Below are 24,144 nucleotides of genomic sequence, written 5' to 3'. Positions count from 1 at the left end.
AATCTGATTTTAAGTTCTAGGTCTGTGGCAAATTGGCTCTGTGACTTTACCTCTCTGAGTCTCAACTTCCTGATCTCTGTAAGGGGGGGATAGCACTGACTGTACAGTGTGCTGAGGTATGGTCCAAGGCCAATATATGAGAAGTGCTTCGTAAAGAACCTACATATAGGGCAGAGTTGATATCACCTGGTGAAAGCATGTCAGTATTTTTATGATTCTTGTTTTTTAAAAAACAGAGATACAACTGATATACAATTCACCCATTTATAGTGTATAATGTGCAGAGTTGTGTGACCATCATTATAATCAATTTTAGAACATTTCATTATCACTCAAAAAACTCCCTTACCCATTAGCAGTCACTCCCCACCTCTCCCAAATCCACTAACTCTAGGCAACCACGAATCTTCCTTCTGTCTGCGGATTTGCCTATTCTAGACACTTTGTATAAGTGGAATCATACAACATGCGATCCTTTGTGGCTGGCTTCTTTCACTTAGCACAGTATTTTCAAGGTTCGTCCATGATGTAGCATGGGTCAGTACTTTTTTCCTTTTAATTGCCAAATAATATCAAGTTGTATGGCTATGTCACCTTTTGTTCATTCACTAGTTGATGAACATTTGGGCTATATGCTCTTGACATACAGTGTTGAATGGCACATAGCAAACATAGTCATATGCTTCGAGGTATTTGATGTGTCAAAAAAGTTGGACCATTGGTCCTTTATGCAACATTTAATAATTAAACAAACTGCAGACATCAGGTAACTGTTAGGAGAAGCATCATAGAGCTATCCAAGGGGGTTTTGGGAAACTCCTGTGCAGAGTAAGCCTGTCCCCTCCAGGAGGGGACCTGCGCCTGCCTTCCCAGCATTAACTTTCTCTGGGGCTGGGAGAGCAGGAGGCATGGGAGGCTTCCTACTGACCCTTAGAGGATGGAGAGCTCCTGGCTAGTGCTAAGACGAAGTGTGAGCAGGGGACAGATTGCTGTGAGAGGGGAGAGTAAGGAAGATTGGTGGGCACTGGAAACTGAATGGGGGCCAGAAACAGGCTGAGGGGAACCTACACCTCCTGGTCATTTTGGGGAGAGTGAGAAGTTGTCGTGTGATGGTGGGCACGGTAAAGTGAGAGTGGGCCCACCACTGCCGTTAGCTCCCCTCCCTCACAGCCTGCGCAGGTTTTTCCAAGTAACATTCGAGCCTGCCTGCATTTCAGTGGTTTCCTGGAGTCAGGCTCCCTGTGGGTGGGAGGGAAGAATAATGTCCACTTCCTTCTTGGCTACCTGCTAGATTGATGTAATCTGTACTTGGCCTCACCTCCTGCAGCTGCCAGGCCTTCCCCTGGCAGGCACCAAGCCTGAGTCATCTGAAACATGAGGCAGGATGAGGAGAGAAGAAAATGGAGCCACTTGACAGGAGACCTGTCTGGTCCTGTATCTGTCACTGCCCGGGAGAATAGGTGACATGGGAAAGTTTCTTTCCTTTGCTGGGCCTCAGTTTCCCACATCTATAAAGTGAGGTGGTGGTGAGAAATTCCTTTTATTTCCATGGTTCCATGAGGTTTGCCAAGTTTTATCATGTACTAGGGGATCTCTGACATCTTTCTTGGTTGGTTCTGCACTGCTTTGGTGGAGTGGGAATGGAGTTGGAGTTTCCTGCTTCTCTTGAGCATTCTAATATAGGTGATGATGTTGTTCATCCTTAGCTGGGGCTTGCCAAGCGCTGACATATACTATATAGACCAGGACATGATATAAGGAGAAAATAGTCACTTTGCTCCCTGACTCATCAGTCTGCGGGCCAATGGCCTCTGATGGTAAGGGCTGACACTCTGCCTCCTGGCTGTTTTTTGGTAAATTGGCAAAACTACATGTGTCAGAACTGAGGTGGGTACACATCTTGGTGCTGCTTCAGTGGCGGAGGGGGCTAGATGGACCAGTGTGGTGAGCTGAGACTGCTCAGTATGGGGTGGTCCTGACACCCTCTCAGGAGTCATGGGATGCCAGGAGGTGCCCGTAGGGAGAACCATGCTGGGCAGGCTGGGTTTGCATGTGTTGCAGAGGATTTTATTCTATTTATTTTTGTTAGAGACTCTGGCTCTATCACCCAGGCTGGATTGCAGTAGTGCGATCACAGCTCACTGCAGCCTTAAACTTCTGGGTTCAAGTGATCTTTCCACCTCAGCCTCTCAAGTAGCTAGGACTACAAATGTGTGTCAACATGCCCAGCTAATTAAAAAACATTTTTTTAGAGACAGGGTCTCACTATGTTGCCCTGAATGGTCCTGAACTTCTGGCCTCCAGTGATCCTCCCACCTCAGCCTCTCAAGTAACTGGGATTACAGCCATGCACCACCATGCCCAGCCATGTTGCAGAGTTTTACGTGGGTTGAATCTGGTTCTTTGCCCAGATCTAGTCTTTATGTTCACTTCTTCTCCTTTGTGGGCAAGACTGTTTTTTGTTTTCCTCCCCTGCCCACCCGTTCCTTGGCCATCTGTCTCCTAGTGTTTGCCGTTGGCCTTGGGCATGAGGGACTCTGGGCAGATTGGTACAAGCCCATTCCCATATTGGGAGGGCACATGGCTGTCTTCCCACCCTCGGAGTTGTTTTAGACATTCCCTTTGCACATCTTCTCCATCACCTGCACATCTTTCCTGAACTGCACATGGTATTCCTGGGCTGGCGTCTATGACTTAGGTCAAGGGAAAATAAGTTTCTGCTCTTGTAGCTATTATCTGTGGTGGCTGAACTTACCAAACCCGTGATCAAGCATGCAACCTCACACACAGAACCTGAAAGCGAATCAAAGAGTTTGAAATTACTGCTTTTTGGGAAAATTTAGGTAAAATGACTTGCCCTAAGCTAACTGGATACCCCCCCTGAGAAGAGCCCCCTGGCTTCCCCGAGACCCCATGACAGAATGCCACTCAAGGATGGGTATTGGATTCACTCAGACGTGCCTTTGTCTTGTAAACCCACAATCTTGCATCCTGAAGTGGAGGCTTGAGCAGGACAGCAGGTGAATCAGCTAAGCTTTGGGCTGTTTCCCTGTTTGGAAAGTGGGGTCTCTCTGCTAGTCACCTTTCATCCTTAAGTGCTAGGAGGATTAGGTAAGAGAGTGTTTTGAAAGCTCATGAAAACCCTCATCTCAAAGGAACTCTGGGAGTAGAAGGAATTAACGTTTCAAAGGAAAGAGAAGTCCTCACTGGCTCTGGCGCTGAAGCCAAGAATGTGAGGTCAGAGAACAACCTGTGGCTGCTGAAAGGGAGGGTGTGGCTCTCAGAGTTATAGGATCCTTGGCTTGTGTCCTCGGATGACTGAGGAGCAGTGCTACACGTGTTTAGTGCTTTTGTATATGTGCCCTGGAGTCTGTGTGAAAGCCCACTGCCAATCCAAGGGGCCCACTGTGGGATTATTGTTATGCAAGCTAAGGGGAAAGATACCACCCAACCAGCCAGCAGATTCCATTGAGGCCTTGCAGAGACCCCTACTACCTCCACCCCAAAGAGGGGCAGTAATGTCTTTGAAAGTCTCTATCCCACTAAGATGCTCAGAGTCCTCAGAGCACTTGTCTAAACCAAGCTGCCCATCCAGGCAAAGGTATCAGCATGAGGCAAGCCATGGATTATGAGGATTTTTTTTTTTAAAGTGAAAGTCCCTCTGTTGAATTAATGGATCTAGGCATTGATCGTCAGAAGCTGATTAATATGACAGAGAGCCACCGTTAGGCACCTCCTGATGGGAACACACAGTGCCACAATAATGGGGGTCTTGCCAGAAACTCAAACCCGAATCTGATGAAGCCTCTAGATCCAGCTGCTCATTTACAGGAGATACAGGGGACAGCGGAACATGTAAACAATACTAGGAGGAAGTGGGCAATAAAATCCAGACTGTAGAAACTGTATAGGTCAAAAGACCTGGTATTTTTGACAAATGAAGTATAAGAAAAAGAAAAATGGAGGAATGGAGAGGAGCTGTGGGAAGGGAGAGGGAGAGCAAGAGAGAGAAGAACCTAAAGGTTAAAAGAGGCTTAAGAGACATATCAATTGCAACAGGTGACTTTCCTTGGGTTTTGACTTGATGGAACAAACTGTAAGAAAAAGTTTAAGGCATATGGGGGAAAGGTAAATACCAAATGAATATTGATGACATTAAAGACTTATTGTTAACTTTAAAATGTGTGATAGGCTGGGCTCCACGGCTCATGCCTGTAATCCCAGCACTTTGGGAAGCCAAGACAGGCAGATGGCTTGAGGTCAGGAATTTGAGACCAGCCTGACCAACACGATGAAGCCCCATCTCTACTGAAAATACAAAAATCAGCTGGGTGTTGTGGCACAGACCTGTAATTCCAGCTACTCAGGAGGCTGAGGCAAGAGAATCGCTTGAGCTTGAGAGGTGGAGGTTGCAGTGAGCCAAGATTGTGCCACTGTACTCCAGCCTGGGTGACAGAGTGAGACTCTGTCTCAAAAAATGTAAAAATAAAATTAAAATAAAAAAACTAAGGCCCAAGAGAAGATGGCTGATTTGCTCTTGATCACTCAGCTGGGTAAACCCAGGTAGTGCCACCATGGGTCAGCAAAGAAGTAGGCAAATCCTGGTGATGCCGGAAGCATTGGATGTCCTGTAAGGACGTTATTTTGCAGTCTGCAAAGTGTGTCTAGGTCTCTGTCAGAGCAATGCAGTGCCTATGATAGCGTGCTGGTGCTAAACCTTCCCACTAATGCAGATTAATTTCACACCCTTTGCAAGTGTTGCTATTCCAAGTTTTTCCTCACTTGGCCACTGAAGAGGGACAGAATCTAGAGATGTGCTCTGAACCCAATCCAGCCTCAGAGCTAGAAGAGAAGAGCCAGTAGGGTTGTCTCTACATTCTAGCCTCAAGGACTCTCCCCTGAGACCAGTTCCGACCCACCTTACCTCATTACTTCATTGCCTCCAACCACCCTCTTTAGCCTCCAATTCCTGCTCATTCCTGCTTTGGGTAAATTAATAAATGAGTCAGTCTTAATGCTACCCCACCACCTCTGCTCCCACCACACACACACACACACACACACACACACACACACACTCTCTCTCTCTCTCTTAATAAAGGAGTCAGTCTTAACGCTACTCCCCCACCTCTGCTCCCACCACACACACACACACACACACACACACACACACACTTAATAAAGGAGTAAGTCTTAACGTTACTCCCCCACCTCTGCTCCCACAACATACACACACACACACACACACACACACACACTCTTAATAAAGGAGTCAGTCTTAATGTTACTCCCCCACCTCTGCTCCCACCACACACACACACACACACACACACACACACACACACTTAATAAAGGAGTCAGTCTTAATGCTATCCCACCGCCTCTGCTCCCACAGCATACATACACACACACACACACACACACACACACTCTTAATAAAGGAGTCAGTCAACGCTACTCCCCCACCTCTGCTCCCACCACACACACACACACACACACACACACACACACACTTAATAAAAGGAGTCAGTCTTAATGCTATCCCACCACCTCTGCTCCCACAACATACATACACACACACACACACACACACACTCACACACACACTCTTAATAAAGGAGTCAGTCTTACGCTACTCCCCCACCTCTGCTCCCACCACACACACACATACACACACACACACACACACACACACACACTAATAAAGGAGTAAGTCTTAATGCTATCCCACCACCTCTGCTCCCACAACATACACACACACACACACACACTCACTCTTAAAGGAGTCAGTCTTAACACTACTCCCCCACCTCTGCTACCACCACACACACACACACACACACTCTCTCTCTCTCTCTCTCTCTCTCTGTTTCTCTCTTCCCCTCCCTCTGCTGCTGGTTTCATTAATTAGGCGATTCTCTGTTTAAAAGACCCAGGACTCTAAGGAATAATACTTTAGAGATGAGATGACAGTCAGTGAGCTTATTGGGTGGCTGAGGGGCACAAAGGCCCCCTGAACTCTTACCAAATAGCTGCCTGCTTTATCTGCATGTGAGACTGATGGGAATTCATACTATCATCCCTTGCATGTGTGTGGCCTTTTGCAGTTTACAAAGCATGTTCACTTGCATTGCTATGTGAGCCTCATAGAAACCTCACGTAGGTAGACATTAGCCTCATTTTACAGAATAGGAAACTGGAGCTGGAAGAGTTTAGTGTGTGTTCTGATAAGTCCTCCAGTTGGTCATCTGTCTATTTATCCATTAATTAATTACAAAATATTTTTTACTGTTATGTACAAATTATGCTGATAGATGCTATAGAAGACACAGGGAAAATAGAAGAAACTGTTAAGATCTTTTAAAATCTGTTCGTCGTCAAAACATTTTATTGAAGGACATACATTATTTATTGAAGGACATATATTGTTTATTGCTAGAGCATGTAAAGCTCATTTGTGTTTCTAATAAGAAGCCCCACATAATAAAGGAATTTCCGATGAACCCTGTTAATAAAAAATGTTTTAAAGTAGCCTATCCTTTCCTCTCAACACTGTGGTTAATCTGCATTGAGCTGGGACATTTCCACCAGGTGTGGATCAGAGGTACCACATTGGAAGTTGACTGTGCCGCTCTCCCTGGGGTTCTGAGCTTGGCTCTTCTGTAGTAGAAGTTGGCATTACCTGTCTCCATGGGCCTCCCAAGGATTTGTGAGTATAAAATGAGAGGATTCATGTGAAACCACTTTGCAAATCATGAAGTTGCTCTTCAAGGGCTACTTATTCACAGAAGGAGTCACTCAATAGATATTTATTAATTTGTGTTTGCTCACGATACTGTCTCTACCAACTTTCAGCAAAGAGGGTCCATGCCAAAGGAAATTGGCATGAGTATTGGGGTGCCTAGGATTCTGTTAAGCTGTGGATTGGGGCCTTGCCTTAATATTTTTGAAAACAGCACTTCTCAAACTTTAATGTGTACCTGGATCACTTGGGAGTCGTGTTAACACACAGATTCTGATTCAGTAGAGCTGAGATGAGATCTAAGATTCCACTTTTCTGACAAGCTCCCAGGTGGAGTCAATGCCACTGGTCCAACATTTGAGGAGCAATGTTCTTAAGGGTGCAATTGAGAGGAGAGGAGGGGAAGTACAGCCCAGGGCCCCTGGGGTGGGGAGCGGGGCACACTGCTGACCTGTCTGTGCCATAGGGGGAGATTTCCAGAAAGGTCTTGGAAGTGCTGATCGCTGCTCAGCAGCTCCACTTCCTTCCCATACTCATCGAGTAGGAAGAGGCTGTTGTCTTCTTAGGCTGTGTATTTGCTCTGAATTTTGGAGGGAGAAAATGCATATTGTGAGTGCTTGAGGCCCATCTGGGGGTAGGAGGAGGAAGGAAGGGGATTGCACCATCACATACGGTAACTGTTCTTTGTTGGGCCAAGCTGCTTGGGGAAACATGGTTGGCCGATGATGATCTAGAGATAGCAGATCGAGCCAGTGCCTGCCTTCAGCATCTGATGGCACAGGGCAGCAGAATCCAGTGCAGACTAGAATTTTTTTTTTTTTTGGCAGGTAGTGGAGGTGATTAAAGAGTGACTGGCCGGGTGCGGTGGCTAATGCCTATAATCCCAGCACTTTGGGAGGCTTGAGGGGGGTGGATCACCTGAGGTCAGGAGTTCGAGACCAGCTTGGCCAACATGGTAAAACCCTGTCTCTACTAAAAATACAACAAATTAGCTGGGTGTGGTGGTGTAAACCTGTAATCCCAGCTACTTGGGAGGCTGAGGCAGGAGAATCGCTTGAACCTAGAAGGCAGAGGTAACAGTGAGCCGAGATCATGCCACTGCACTCTAGCCTGGGCAACAAGAGTGAAACTCCATCTCAAAAAAAAAAGAGTGTTGACTCAAGTGTTTTGAAGAATGGAAGGATTGGGGAGTAAGCAATTAGAGGGTGCCCCTACTGCCTTTATTTTACATTGATCAGGCACTTTTTGTCAGCACCTATTCCCAGCTTGCCAGGCCCCTGGGCACCCTCATGTGGCTCTCCAGCACCCCAAAGACCTCCACTGTGCAGCCATCTTGATCTGCCTTCCCCCTGATTAGCATGGTTCTCCACACCCCCAACATCATTCCTTCTCCCCTTACCTTGAAATTTCCCTTTTTTCCCCTCCATACCTGAATTCTGCCAACTGGTAGTGAAGCAATCTAATTCAATTAAGTCATATTAAGGAATACATGGCTACTGATCCAACCAGCCATTAGTTGCGTTTTTGTGAGTTGTGACACACAGGGGTTCCTCCCTAGTTCTCTCCTCCCGTCAGAGCCTATACTTTAGGGAAAACCAGAGGCTTTGTAGAGGTCTCTTTTGCTGTGGATGGTGACACATCAGGAGTCTAGATGTGGGGACAAAGTCCAGATATGCTTGGTACAGGCGTTTGTTCAGAGAGAAAGGTTTCCTTTGCCTCACAGCGAGCAGGCCCCAGTAAAAGTGGGAGGCTGTGTTGGAAGGGGGAGTTTGCTGTAGTGGTGTGTTTTTTACACAAAGTCCTGTGGTGCAGACCTGCGTGTGTGTGTGGGGGGGGGGGGGTAGTCAAGCAAGTGCTTTGTGTCATCCCCCTTTCAACCAAACCAAAGATGCTTTGAACTATTTTGTGCATTAAACATCTATGTAAGGTTCTTGATCAGGTATGGTGGCTCATGCCTGTAATGCTAGTACTTTGGGAGGCCAAGGCGGGTGTGGATAGTTTGAGCCCAGGAGTTCAAGACCATCCTGGGCAACATGGCAAAAACCCCCATCTCTACAGAAAATGTAAGAATTAGCTAGGCATGGTGGTTGTGTGACTGTGGTCCTACCTACTCGGAAGGCTGAGGTGGGAGGATAGCTTCATCCTAGGAGTTTGAGGCTGCAGTGAACTGTAATTGTGCCACTGCACTCCAGTTGGGGTAACAGAGCAAGACCTTGTCTCAAAAACAAAAAAAAAAAAAAAAGAAGAAGAAGAAATCATTTTTAAATACAAGACGATTTAAAAATGGTGGCCTCTGGTAAGCAGAGCTAGGGCACGGGAGGAATGGGGCAGGGGACACTTGTTTCCATTATAAGGCTTTTTATGCAATTTCATTTTTACTTAGCATGTTTGTGTATATTATTCTGCTAAAAGATTTTAAAATGGTGAAAAGGAAAAGACCCCTACTGATGGAACAAGTTTGGAAATCCTTGCTGTTGTAGAAAGACACTGGAATAGCAGTAAGGGACGTGGGGTCCCGGCCTGTGTGACTGTACACTGCTTTGCAACCTTGGTCAAGCTTCTGTGAGTGTTCCTCAGTTGTGAGATGGATCCTTCCTCTCCCCTGTGGTTTGACCCTGCAGTTCCATGAGAAGCAGCTGTTGGCAGCTGTGGGGGCAAAACTGTCCTCTCAGTCCCCACGTGCCCTGGAAAGGCTGGGGTCTGATGCCTGGCCCATGGATAGTCCTGACCCCTAGCCCCGGCTTGGTCAGATACTTCCTGGGCTGGAGAGGAAGAGAGATTTTGATCAAATTAGTTTGTTTCTTGCTGGCCTTTGGGATCCATGGGAAAATTCCTCCCAGAACAGAGAGTGACCGCTGAAGAGTGAATGGGCGGGTTTCCAGCACAGTGTCCGTGCCATGCTCCCGAGCTGAGTTTAATTCGTGTCAAAGTGCCTACTGTGTACTTTGTGTGGGTTGGGAAGTAAAAAATTTCACAAAGCAGCTCTGCCCTCCAAGAACATGCGAGAGTCAATACACAGAATATTTCCTTTAGGAAAGAGAAGATTTGCAAGGAAGCTGCCTTCTTTCAGTATTTGGTGGTTCTTATATGGATGGGACTGTATCTTGTTCATCTTTGTGTTCCCAGTGCTTACAGTCAAGCCTCATTTACTCAACTAATCCTCATTAAGCACAAACGCACAACAGTGAGCAAGCTGCACTGCCCCTTCCTTTCAGGAGACCACAGCCCATGGTGGGATTCGGGGAAGGGGACAGAATAGGGCAGGGCAGGACAAGCTTCAAGGGAGGAGGGATGCTGAGCTGTGCACACAGAAAGCGTTTACTGTTATGGCTGTGGCAACCTCAGCTGCTCCTGCCTGGGCTTCCTGGCAATTCCCCTGGGTCTCCTCCAGGCATGGGTCCACCCTGGAGAGACCCAGGTAGCCACAGAACCCAGTGTACGTGGACCCTGTGGAGTTCCCAGCATGGAGGAACAGTGTGGTAGCAGGTGGCCTGAGGGAGACAGTCCATCTTTTGGCTCTCCTGGGCCCTGACATGTTGAGACACAGCCTGGCTTCTCCCTCTGTTCCAGAGAGAAAGCCTGGTCCTGCCACCTCTAAGGTGGAAATGTACTTGTCTGGCCAGACTGCATCCATGTGGGAGCCCATGACTGCTCTGTGAGCCTGTTTCCCCGAGGACAGAGGCAATTTTCTGTGGTATTGAGGGTCAGGAAAGGGCAGCCTGCACCCATGGGTAAGAATGTCTGCTCTGACCCCTGATGCTCACTGTCTGACTAGTTCATCCTTCATCAATCAGAAACCACTTTTTGAGCACCAAGGATATATCAGGCTCTGTGCTGTGTTCTCACAATTCTCAAATTCCGTTTTCTTAACTGACTGTGAGATAAGTGTGTTACTTTCATTTCATAGGTGAGGAAACTGGAGCCCAGAGAGCTAAGGATAAAATCCTATTTGTTGGTGTTTACCATGTGCTGGACGTCATTGTGGGCACTTGTGTGGATCAGTGCATGAAATCATCATAGCCTATGAGGCAGTTTTCATCCCTGTCTCCCTGATGATGAAACTCACCCAGGGTCTCACAGCCAACTTATAATGCAACTGGGCTGGAGTTTTCCTGGAGTCTTTTCCAGAGACCCCCATGCCCTCAGAGCACTGCTGGTTAACCCACTGCCCCTCCGTGACTCCAGTGTGGGCTAATGTGGGTGAGGACAAGGCCAATTGAAGGCAGTTAGTGTGGGAGACTTGATGGGTGGGTTTTCCAGAGGAAAGAGACCATGTTAGAGGCTAGAGTCCATTTTACATTGCAGCTAAGGCCAGGCACGGTGGCTCACGCCTGTAATCCTGGCACTTTGGAAGGCCCAGGTGGGCAGATCACCTGAAGTCAGGAGTTCAAGACCAGCCTGGCCAACTTGGCAAAACCCCGTGTCTACTAAAAATACAAAAATTAGCTAGGCATGGTGGTGGGCGCCTGTAGTGCCAGCTACTTGGGAGGCTGAGGCAGAAGAATTGCTTGAACCCAGGAGGTGGAGGTTTCAGTGAGCTGAGATCGTGCCATTGCACTCCAGCTTGGGTGACAGAGTAAGACTCCATCTCAAAAATAAAACAAAACAAAATAAGATAAATTGCAGCTGGGGTGGACAGAGAACAAATAAATCATGTTGGATATGACACATACCTTTCCTGCACCCTGACAATTAGGCTTGAAGGAAACCTGTCAGACAGTGCCAAAGCCTTAATGGCTTAGAGCAGAGTTGGAGGAGCTGGGCAGGAGTGGCCGCCCTGAAGGCACCTGGGAGCTGCTAATTGGGGGTGGTGATGACAGAGGAGATGGCACAGCTGCACTCTGAGCCACTTGCCTAACAGAGGCTCTGGCGTCTCCTGGGGAGTAGGGATGGATGGGAGGGGTGTAGAGAAAGATGTGGTTCTAAGAAGACTTGGACCTGTTTCTTCTGTCCTCACCCAGCCCTCGAGGCTTATGGGCGTAGAGAGGCTGGGTGTGGATCTAAAGCCAAATCCTTTGAAGGGTAGGGATGAGGGAATAGGCCACCTGCAAGTGTGGGGGCAGAGGGAGATGGGGTGGCACCATTTCATTCCTGTGGGAAATGCTTTCTGCTCTGCAATCAACTTGGCCATTAGGATCAGCTGTAAGTGATTGAGTGGTCCTCCCTTGGGCAAAGCCTTTCACACTTTGGGACTCCCTTTAACCTGTGTCTGTGAAATGGGCTAAGTTCTGTCTTGGAAGGCATGCTCTGCAGGTTATTATCTTTCTCCATGCTTGTGTCCTGGAGTGAACGCTGCAGTGATGGCAGCACAGAACCACTTATGATTCCTCTTGCTCATGCATGTTAAGAATTTGAGGCAACCTATGATGAGAGGCACATGGATAGAATGTGAACATAAAAGTGGAAGATCAAAAGCCAGATGCCCCCAGAAGATTATGAGTTAGCAAATGTGTGATAAGGCCCGGGCATCTCATTTATTTATTTATTTTTTTTAAAAAAATATTTTTGTGTTTGGAGACAGGGTCTTGCTCTGTTGACAGGCTGGAGTTCAGTGGCACCATCACAGCTCACTGCAGTCTCACGTTCCTAAGCTGAAGTGATCCTCCCACCTGAGGAGCTGGGACTACAGGCACATGCCACCATACCCAGCTAATTAAAACAAACTGGAGGGAGGTAGAGATGAGATCTCACTGTTTTGCCCTGGCTGGTCTTCAACTCCTGGCTTCAAGTTGTCCTCCTGTCTCAGCCTCCCAAAGTGCTGGCATTACTAGAGCCACCGCATCTGGCTGCACCTGAATTTTTCACCAGCTCCTCAAATGATTCTGATACCCACCGAGTTTGAGAATCCACGCTGCAGAGGAAGAAAAAGGAAATACACCGAATGCCTAGGTCATCATAGTTGTCATTGGCTACCAAGATAACAAAAAGGAAATAAAGTTATGACATTTTCATTATCTGAAATGAGGAAGGGTATCAGTTCTACATGATAGACAAACATCTTTAGGGTAATTTCTGAAAGAAAGCCAACATGTGAGTCTTACTATAAAGGACACTACTTTGAGGTTAGGAGAGATGCTTGCCTCTCTAAAGGGGTCTTGTGCTGGTTGTCCCACAGCTGTGGCCCACCCTGGGGGCACCAAGCACACTCTGCACCAGGACCTGCTCACCCTCCAATACCATGCCTTCCTTTAGTCAGCTAACAGTAGGGACATTGCCTGGAGCAAGAGTGCAGTGACTTTGAGCAAAGGACCAGGTAGGGGGGACAAGAGATGGCAGTAAATTCAAAGGTGCACCCTGGATGGAGTGACTGACAATGTGACCAGCAAAGGCAAGAGTCTCACCGAGGCACAGACTCACTCCCTTCAGAGTAACCCTAAGGCACAGCAGTTGGGTGATTGAAGTAACAGGCAGGAGGAGAAATGAAGGGAAAAACTTGTTAACACCATCTGATGCTGAGAAAGACCTATGGCTCCTTTACACAATAAACCCATAACCACCCTGGCCTACAGGAAAATAAGTTAGGGAAAATATTTTCAACATACTTGACAAAAGGTTAAATATCAAGAATACATAAAGAGCTTTTACAAGTAATAAGAAAAAGGAATAGCTGGATGTGATGGTGCCTGCCTGTAGTCCTAGCTACTCAGGAGGCTGAGGCTGGAGGATGGCTTGAGCCCAGGAGTTTGAGGCTGCAGTGAGCTATGACTGCGCTGCTGTACTCCAGTCTGGGTGACAGAGTGAGACCTTGTCTCAAAAAAAGAAAAAGATAATCAGGGATGTATGCAGAGATTTATACACATGACTATTTATAACAATATCATAATGATACTAAAAATTAGAAATGATATAAATGTCCAAAATTCATAATTTGCTTTAAAAACCATGGTTTTACCTGTGTAATGTGATAGTATACGGCCTTTAAAAATTAGACATTAAAATAATTTTTAATTATATGAGGAAATGTTAATGATCTATTGTTAAGGGGAGAATTTTTAAAAAGCAGTTTTTGAAATAGTATCTACAATACTATTCCACTTACATTAAAAAATGAAAAAACAGGCTGGGCACGGTGGCTCACACCTATAATGCTAGGATTTTGGGAGGCCGAGGCGGGTGGATCACCAGAGGTCAGGAGTTTGAGACCAGTCTGGCCAACATGGTGATATCCCATCTCTATTAAAAATACAAAAATTAGCTCGGTATGGTGGTGTGTGCCTGTAATCCCAGCTACTCAGGAGGCTGAGCAGGAGAATCACTTGAACCTGGGGAGGGTGGAAGTTGCAGTGAGCTGAGATCAAGCCATTGCACTCCAGCCTGAATGACAGAGCAAGACTCTGTCTAAGGACTCATACTAAAACCCAAGTTTTAATATGTACCAAAAAACATCTGGGAGGGCAGACACCAAGATGATAATGATGGTTATCTCAGAAAGGTGGGGTTAAGGAACATTTTTAGCTTTCTTTTCTTTTCTTTTTTTTAAAAAAAAACATTTTTCTTTTCATAATTAAAAAAAATCAATAATGTTTTATTTTTAAATGACTCTGCCATTGAAGGGTTGCTGCTGCATTGGGGACCGGCCAAGGGTGACAAGGCCCTTTATCACACTTCCCGCTTTTTCAGCTTAGATCATCATTTCTGCAAACATGGGCTGAATACCTGTATTGTGCCAGGTGCTGAGCTGGGCCTTGTGAGAGTTGTAAAGATAACAGCTCTCACTGTTCAGCCTCTTGCAGGCTGGTTGATAGTTGAGAGCTGAGATGGACGCTGAGGTCATTGGTTACAGAAATACTTTTGTGGTGTCTGGAGAGTTCCTTATTTTCCTGGGCGTGAAGATGGGGCCTAAGATGTGCTCTCCTTTCCTGAAGCCCTGGTTCTCCTTTGTCTTTGAAAATTTAGTTGGCTGGCCGGGCGCAGTGGCTCGCTCCTATAATCCCAGCACTTTGGGAGGCCGAGGCGGGTGGATCACGAGGTCAAGAGATCGATACCATCCTGGTCAACAAGGTGAAACCCCGTCTCTACTAAAAATACAAAAATGAGCTGGGCATGGTGGGGCGCACCTGTAGTCCCAGCTACTCTGGAGGCTGAGGCAGGAGAATCGCTTGAACCCAGGAGGTGGAGGTTGCGGTGAGCCGAGGTTGTGCCATTAAACTCCAGTCTGGGTAACAACAGCGAAACTCCATCTTAAAAAAAAAAAAAAAAGAAAAGAAAATTTAGTTGGCTGACACGTGACAGAACAGTGTCAATAGCTTGGACCAATGGCTGGGCCCTGTGCAGCAGGAAACGCAGAAACCACCCTGGAATGTTTGTTTCATAGGTATCAATATGAAACACATGATACATGTGATACAGTATGTCACACACTGACCCGCATCAGAGACTCTAACAGGGGTTGGGGTGAGGACCTGAAAGAGATATCTTGGTCCAGTCCTTCATTTTTGGATGAGAAAACTGAGGCCCCAAGGGAGAAGGAAGCTTGGAAGTTGGTGGTAGAGCCAGGACTCCTAAACCTGTACTTTGCCCATGATATGTAGTCTTTCCCATTCACAGCCCTGCATGTCTGGGAGAGGCAAGCAATCCTGGGCATTTTCAAGTCATGATGAAGAAATAAACTTGGGATAAAAAAATTCACAAATATTTTGAGAAACAGGGACCATCCATCTTAGATGGCTAAGAGCTGACTATACCAACGAAGAATGAGATTCTTGCATCAAGAATCTCTCAGGCCCTAAGATCCAGGTGGACAGAAGAAAATGGACAAGAAATAACTGGTTATGATTCATATGCCGCCCACATTCACACACAGCAACACACATAGTCTTCTGCAGAGCCACCTATTTAGTGTGACTCTTGGGAAAGTAAAAAGGCCTTTCTATCTCCAAGTCGTCTCCCCACTTGCCCCATGTGTGCCTAAACTTGCCACTATCAAAGCATCTTCTTGGTCACAAATGCTGTTAAACTGTGAAGGTGTTACTTTGGAGGGAGGTCAGATTATCCCTTAGGAATGCTTTGTCACCTTACATGAATAATGGGAAGGATCATAGTGGGGTGTGGGCCAGGAAGAGATGAAAGGTCACAGGAGATGGGTGGGATGCAGGAGAGGGGACGGCAAGTGGGGAGGGAGGTATTCTAGAACATGAATGGTTCACTTTACCATTTTATGAGGGGTAATTCTGTACCCCCACAGTAATAGCAGAGCCTCAAACCATCTTGGATTTTTCTGTCTTCTTTCTGCAGCCTTTTTCCTGAATGGCAGCACAAGCTTGTATTGAAGGTCTTATCCTTTGGTTCAGTCTCCTGGCCTTTGCCCAGGCCATGGACCTGGCTGGCATCTCTAAGAGGGTGCAAACTGACCTGTTCTGTTGAAGTTCCTTTGTTAATCAAACATACGTCTGAGTGTCAGGAATTCAGATAGTGGGAAGGGTACCTGACCCAACTGAGCACAACTGGCCCCTTGACTGCTTGTTCTCTCCTTCCCTGCGCTCCCACGAGGAGGAAAGGAAAGGGCAGGTTCAGCTTCCTGGTGTATTTCCTTGAGAAAGCGGCCACAACCTGATAGGGAGGGAGTAAGGGTGAGAGGTTAGTTGGTGCCTCCACAGAATGAAGCATTTGTGTAGCACTCCCTGCCTCTTCAGCTGTTGCAGATATTTCTTTCACGCCCATGCTCTATTTCCTTTTCATCTGTGTTTGTCTAATCTCTGCGATAGACTATATAAGCCTTTTCAGTTGTGGGGCGTGTCTTGTTTACAGCACTTAGAACAATGATCAGTAAATGAGAGACAGATGGATGGGTGAGTGGACGGTTAGGAGGATGCATGGGTGGATGGCTGGGTGAGCACATGGGCAGGTGGGTGGATGGTGGATGGTACCTTCTAAGCCCAGCACTTCTTCAGTAAACTACATCATGTTGGTGTCTAGAATCTACACTCTAGACTAAGGAAAATATCAGAGGATACTGAACTATGGAAAGATTTTCAGTGAAAATTTTTTTTATATAGCCAAGTCAAACTTTATTGAGACTAATTTATTTTAGGTCCTAGACTTGCAGGCTCATGCTCACTTGACAATAGCATCAAAATGTGCGTAAGTTAAAAACTAGTTGTCGTACTTTAGCCCAGCTTGGCCCTGCTAAGTGATTCCTTCCTTTTTGAGCTTTAGGAGCTTTTTTTTGACCCCCTGTCCCTGGCAAAAAAAAAATGTCTAGAGGAAGGAAGTCAGTCTGTAGGGCCTGGGAACTAAACTAGCCAGCCTGTAAAAGCAGCCACTGGTGACTTTCTGCACAGGGTCCATTTATAGGTCAGGAGTCAGTTCTCTGGAGACTCTGGCTCCTGGTACTTATCCTCTCTGTGCTCCTCATCACTGACCCTCAGTTCACCTTGTTTGGAGTGACTTCCTAAACGACTAGATGATACTACTGAGAAGCATCTGCATGTTCTGTTTTTCATTTTCATTTAAGGTTTGAAACTTCTTTGGAATCATCTGCAGCATGCTCTGCTTCCATGTTACAGAGCAGTACTTCTTTCAAACTGTGTTCCCTGGAGCTTTTGGGGTTCCATGAAGCCCCTTTAGGCCTCATCAGTGGGGGTGGTCAGTGGCTGGGCTCTGGGTGCCTCTCCAAAAGAAGCACAGCTTTTAGACTGTTTCACATATCGGACTTCAGTGAAAGATTTGAGTGAGGGTTCCACACCTCAAATTTCAAAGTCATTGCCAAGGAACGATTTTACAGTAGCAACGAGGTCAGGGAGGGGAAACAGGTCATGAAATGGGGGGCCTGGATCATTAGCTGGGAGAAAAGCCCTGTTGGGCAGCTCTCTGCCCCCTTCTGTCCGCAGGCTCTTGGCTGGCATTTCTGTTGTTCCAGACTCTCTACCTGCTGCTGACTTTGCTGCTGTTCCCTGCAGGCTTCTTGCTCCTGTCTTGCCCGTCTAGTTCCCAACGCACTGCCCACCAGGCTTTGGTAAACTTTTGCTCCTTACCCTCGTCTCTCTGGCCTACAACCCTGACCTGCTTCCTGCTCTGACTTGAGATAACATTATGTTTCTTCACACTGCTTTGGTTTCCTGCGTATCTGCTCCCTTGCTTGCTCTGATCTGTCCCCAAGTGTTTTCTGCCTCTGGTTCATGGGATTTGGAGTGGCCTGACTGGAAGATGGAAGTGTTCGAAAGGGAAGGAGATAAGGATAGGGTCAGCCATAGAGGCTCCACAGTGGAGCCTGGCCAGGCAGAGGAGCAGGGAGGTGGCTCAGTGACACCATCCCCAGGCAGGCTGTGGCTGTGGCTGTGAGATGTGGGCGTGGGCTCTCCTGGATCAGGCTGTCCTGGTTCTTGTGGACTAGAGCTTTGAGCTGCTCCTGCCTTTGAAACACATTGGCTGAAGGTCCCATTCCCCCACTTGTGGGTGTGGCGTTGGCTGGAAGTTCTTAAGCATTATCCTTGCCCTGTGGCCCTGAAAACTCACAGGGTAATTCCAGAGGAGTGGCGGCTCATCGTTCTCCAGAGAGGAAAGAGGAACTGCTGTGACTGTGGTGGGGAAGCGGGAGAAGGAAGCCAGCCTCTGCAGCCCCCTGCTTTGGAATACTTCCCATTTGGTACCTCTCACCTTGGGTGGCATCTTGTCCCTCGGCTGGGGCCCTGCATTCTGTGCAGCTCAGCCTCATTTCCACCTTGATAGACTGGTGACTTAGGGGCACATCACTCAATGTGTGGACACTTTAGAGTAGACTAAGAGAGGGAAGGAGGCAGGCCCACTCAATCCATAGACCTTTTTGTTTTTTTGAGTCTTGCTCTGCCAACCAGGCTGGAGTGCAGTGGCACAATCTCAGCTCACTGCAACCTCCACCTCCCAGGTTCAAAGGATTGTTGTGCTTCAGCCTCCAGAGTAGCTGGGGCTACAGATGTCACTACCATGCCCAGGTAAGTTTTGTGTTTTTAGTAAAGGTGGGGTTTTGCCCTGTTGGTCCAGGCTGGTCTCGAACTCCTGATTTCAGGTAATCTTCCTGCCTCAGCCTCCCAAAGTGCTGGGATTACAACAACCACACCCAGCCAATAGACCTTTCAAAGCCTTTAGCAGCTTGGCCCTGATAGTTGACAGAACAAATCTGGTTGGCTGTGGCTTATCACAGAGGGTGGAGGTGAGAGGGCAGTAGGAGTGGCTTACCTTGATGCAGGCCAGGAGGGGTGCGTTGCCTTTTGAGATAACAGGCAGCTGGGCGTGGTGGCTCACACCTGTAATCCCAGTACTTTGGGAGGCCAAGGCAGCAGATCACTGGAGGTCAGGAGTTTCAGACCAGCCTGGCTAACATGGTGAAATCTCTTCTCTACTAAAAACACAAAAATTGGCCAAGCACAGTGGTGCACACCTGTAATCCCAGCTCCTCAGGAGGCTGAGGCAGGAGAATTGCTTGAACCCTGGAGGCAGAGGTTGCAGTGAGCCGAGATCTCGCAACTGCACTCCAGCCTGGGCAACAGAGCGAGACTCTGTCTTAAATATCAATCAATCAATCAACCGATAATAAAATCAAGTAAAAGTCAGTTTGCTTTTTACTATCACCACATGCCAGCAATTCAAAACAATGTCAAATACTGCTCTCTTCTGGGATGGGCCCCTCTCGTCACTACTTGGTACACACTGCTGGTCTGTTACCTCGAGGGCCTCACTGCAGCTGGAGTCAGCTGTATGGATCTGCATCCTAGCCCCATTCCCTGGCTCAACTACCGAGTCACTTTACTTCTCTAAGCCCAGTTTTCTTTCTTTTTTTTACTGGCTTTTTTTTGGGGGGGGGGGGACAGGGTCTTGCTTGTCCCCCAGGCTGAAGTGCAGTGGTATGGTCACAGCTCACTGAAGCCTCAACCTCCTGGGCTCAAAGCCATTCTCCCACCTCAGCATCCTGAGTAGCTGACCGCAGGTTGTGCCACCTTGCCTGGTTTTTTTTTTTTTTTTTTTGAGACAGAGTCTCACACTGTCATCCAGGCTGCAGTGCAGTGGCATGATCGTGGCTCACTGGAACCTCTGCCTCCTGGGTTCAAGTGATTCTCGTGCCTCAGCCTCCCAAGTGGCTGGGACTACAGGCTTACACCACCACGCCTGGCTAATTTTTGTATTTTTAGTAGAGACAGGGTTTTACCACGTTGGCCAGGCCGGTCTCATACTCCTGGCCTCAAGGGAGCCACCCACCTCAGCCTCCCAAAGCACTGGGATGACAGGCAGGAGCTACCATCCCTCTCCAGTTTTCTTCTCTGTGAAATGGAACTAAAAATGATACTTGCAAATATTTTAAAAGAAAATGAATATGAAGTTAGCTTATTAACAGAAAAATTGGATGTAAATGTTGTAATGTTCACACTGCTGTACAAAATCTATCCCATGGTGTGACATTTGGGACATGCCCTGGTTATTCACCCTTGACTGTGAAGAATTTGGGCGGTGGGGATTAAGCCAGGCTCCTCCATGAACCTTAAAAGCTGAGGAAAGGGACATTTCTGAGCACAGAGAAGCTGTTCTAGGTGTACTCCTTTTCATGTGAGGACTGGGCAGACAACTAGAGAGCCCTTATGAGGCACCACCTGTGGCCTGACAAGTTTGGGAACGAGGCCCATCTGCCAGTGACACTGATCTCAGTCCTCCTGGGTGCTGAGTGAGTGAGGAGCTGAGTCCTCTGCCTGGGAAGATGGGTGTATTTCTGACAGAATTGCAGGAGAGTGTGCTGGCAGAAGTGGGTGCTTTCTGTGTCTTGCAGATTTACTGTCCCTCATGAAACCATCCTACATGACTTTTGTAAGCCAGCCTCAGGCACAGAGTTCCCACCCACCCATGCCTCATGCTCTTCTGCAAGGCTGGATGGTAAAGTCCTATTGCCTCATGATTTCCCAAACAACCCTGGGACGTGGGCAGGGTGGGTGTTATCATCCTCACTTGACAAAGAAGGAAACTGAGGCCTGGGGAGTTGAACAGGCTGCCCAGGGTCCTGGCTCATGAGTGGTAAGGCTCTGACTAGATTCCCAGTCTCCTGACACTAGCCCAGAGTTAGGGGTTTGGAGAGTGAGGGGAAGGGCTTCATTCCTGTTTAGAGTTATCCCAGGCTTTTTGGAGCCTTCTGACAGGAAGCATTTTTTTTGTTTTTTTGTTTTTTTTTGAGATGGAGTCTCGCCTTTTCGCCCAGGCTGTAGTGCAATGTGATCTCAGCTCACTGCAACTTCCACCTCCGTGGTTCAAGCAATTCCCTGCCTCATCCTCCTCGGTAGCTGGGATTATAGGTGCCTGCTGCTACTCTCGGCTAATTTTTGTAGTTTTAGTAGAGACAGGGTTTCACCATCTTGGCCAGGCTAGTCTTGAACTCCTGACCTCATGATCCACCTGCCTCAGCCTCCCAAAGTGCTGGGATTATAGGCATGAGCCGCTGTGCCCAGCTGACAGGAAGCTGTCTAAGGTGAGACCTGAGGTGGCAGATGGAGAAACATGAACTGAAAAGACAGCGCCTTGCCAAGCCCATGAAACTCTGATATAGCAGGTCAGGACCAGGAATCTGGCCTCCTCGTTACCAGCCCTGTGCTGCAGTCGACCATGCATAGGTGTTGATTGTTGCTATGAGAAGCGGGCAGCAGGGGGCAGAGGTACTGGAATATGTGTGCTTTGCATATGTGTACCAGATTCCAGTATTTTCATACGTTTTAATTTAGAGTTAGCAGTGACCTTCATTAGAGGTGGAATTGCTCCCCTCTGCTCCCTCCCTGGATGTCATTCTGCGTGCCTCTGTCCTTAAAGTGGACAGGCCTTCGCCTCCCACCCCTCATCCCTGTGGTCTAGCTGGCGACTTCTGTACTGCTGGGCCTCAGCTTCTGGCTGCAGAGCCTTCTGTGTGCAGACAAGGGCCTATCACCATCACTGTCTTCACCTGCCCTTGGGTTGGCTGGGCCCTCTGATGGGCATACTAGAGCCATGTCAGGTTCTGCTTTTGTGCATGCGCTGAGTACAGTGGCCAGGGATTGCCTGACTGCAAATTTTCACTCCTGTTATCCTCCAAAAGCTAGAGTAATCTGTCAGATCTGTAAATTCGTAACACAGCAGTTAGACTGTTGAACCCCTCAAGCAAAAATCCTGCTGATGGGAGAGACAACCCCACTCCTCCGATTCCCTTTCTTTACTCTCCTGAAATGATCACATCAAAGAACTAATACTGCAAAGGAGGAAATAGTATGAGTGACAGTGGTGTCGCTTCTTCATTTGTGAAATGGAAATAATAAAAAAGCTGCTGTAAGTCAGTGTCTTTCAGCCCTGGCTGCATGTCAGTTACCTGGCGGGCCTTTAAATAGCCCTGTCCTCAGGCTGCAGCCCAGACCCAGGAGATCAGAATCTCTCAGGCTGCCACTACTCTCGGCTAATTAGTTAGACTCTCAGGCTGAGACTTAGAATTAGCAGTTTTAAAATTCTCCAGGCAATACTAATGTGTGGCCTGGGTTGAGAGCCACTGCTCTAGGATTAAAAGAGTTGGCTAATTGCTTGGAGCAGAGATGTTTTCACATCTGGCTGTGCATGGGAATCATCAAGGGGTAGGGTGGTGCTTTTAAAATTAAACTGAAGCTGGGTGGTATGGCACATGCCTGTGATCCCAACTACTTGGGAGTCCGAGGTGGGAAGATTGCTTGGCCCAGGAGTTGAGGCTGCAGTGAGTTATGATAATGCCACTGCACTCCAGCCTGGGCAACAGAGCCAGACCCCATTTCTAAGCATAAATAAAATTAAACCAATTCCCTGGCTACACATTCCAGACCATTTGAATCAGTGACTTATATCTCTGGGTGTTTCTTGCTCAGCCTTCACATGAACCACTTATTAGTACCACGGGCCAACATTACAAATATTTCCAGTCTTCACAATTCTCTAGCAGGGAATCCTGATTCCCATTTGACAGATGAGAAGATCTATGCTCAGAGCAGGTAGTGACTGTTCCCAGGTGAAAGCATAAGTCCCTGAGGCCAGGCCTGTCTGACCTTGAAGCCTAGGGGCTGAGTCTAGCAATGGGTGTTCTTTCTTCAGGAAACAGGCCAAGGAAAGAGGGACACTAGCCAGCAGCCTTGGCTCCCTCTGAGGCCCCCTCCACAGGTTGAGCAGAGGGTCATGCCCAAGTGAAGAGAGGTGAGATGAGTGGTGTTGTGTGGTATTTGGTGTCATCTTAGTCACTCAATCTCAAATTCCTCCCTTTGGGGAGGGGAAGATGCTTGTGCAGTGGGCCTGCCCCAGTCACCACTCATTGCCACAGTTGTCTCGAAAGGAGAAAACTTAGGCTGGAAAAGCAAACACTCATTTGCTTTTTGAGAGTCTGAGGAATTTTTCAGGCATGTGATATAGAAAAAAATGCCCCTGTTTTCCTCATAAGACAAAGGGGAAACAATGTCAAGGGGACCCGAAATGCTTAGCTCTAGTTTATAGAAGCTCTTTTGCCCCTTCACAAGTCCTAAGGCTGTCAACACAGTGCAGGGCTGGGAGCTGGGGGATTTGGATGCCAAGAGGTTTACAGAGCTGTGTGCTCTGTAAACCTAAATCTATCCCTTACCATCCTTTCCCCACCAGTCAAGTAGGAACTCAGGGCTGCTGTGACAAGGTCACAGGGACTCTGAAATGCCAGGCCCTGCCAGCAGCCCCTTGAAGTGTCAGAGGGAGAGGAGAGGCATGTGGCTGTTGTGACCCTGAGACTCACAGCCACCTGGTCCTGGAAGCTCGGTCAAGTGTTTGTTGGCACCTACCAAGGCACCTGCTGTCCCCGAGGCCCAGAGTGGCTCCAAGAGACCATATATGTTAGAGATCACACTGAATGTGTTCACTTTGGCTCTGGGAGGCCTGGCTCCACTCCACCTGTGTCAGCCCCTAATGTGTGGACAGCTCAGAGCCAGTATTTGGAGCCTAAATAGCTGAAACTTTAGAGTCAGTGGACAGTGTAATATAAATTTGGCTCCACAAAGCCTTCTCTGCCCAGTCTGGCCTCTAGGGTCGTCTCCCTCCCCAGAGCTCCATCTGTACCCATTGTCTGTGCCTTTGGTCCCTGCCGCGTAGTGCCCAGCACAGATCCTGGCACAGAGTGGATGCCCAGACAGTGTTGAGTGAATGGAAGTTGAGGGGAGGGAGAGATGCATGAATCTGTTTGGGAACATCTCTGAAGTGGCTGCCATATAATGCTGTCTCAGCATTGGCCTGTCTATCTGTTGCTTGCCCAATTTGACTCTGTGGTTGGTATTGCCACTCTGAGTATTTTGAAGACTGTCTCGCTGAGGATGATGATAATGATGACATGGTCCAGATGCAGTGCTGCTTTCTGCAGTTGGGGCAGATATCCCAAGCATTTCCTCGTATGTAACTTTTACCCCAGAGCCACTAAGAGCGTACATCGTACGTCTGGAGTCTGCTGTCCCCTT

At 47.7% G+C, this 24,144-nt stretch overlaps 1 protein-coding gene across 8 annotated transcripts in view; it reads left to right on the top strand.

The window, feature by feature from the left end:
- Nucleotides 1-24,144, top strand: part of DAPK2 (death associated protein kinase 2) — a 271,914-nt gene that overhangs the window by 36,993 nt on the left and 210,777 nt on the right. The window lies entirely within an intron of this gene.

The sequence above is a fragment of the Callithrix jacchus genome, chromosome 8 (assembly GCF_049354715.1).
Source record: "Callithrix jacchus isolate 240 chromosome 8, calJac240_pri, whole genome shotgun sequence".
Lineage (NCBI taxonomy): Eukaryota > Metazoa > Chordata > Mammalia > Primates > Cebidae > Callithrix > Callithrix jacchus.
This window is presented reverse-complemented; position numbering and strand designations above follow the sequence as displayed.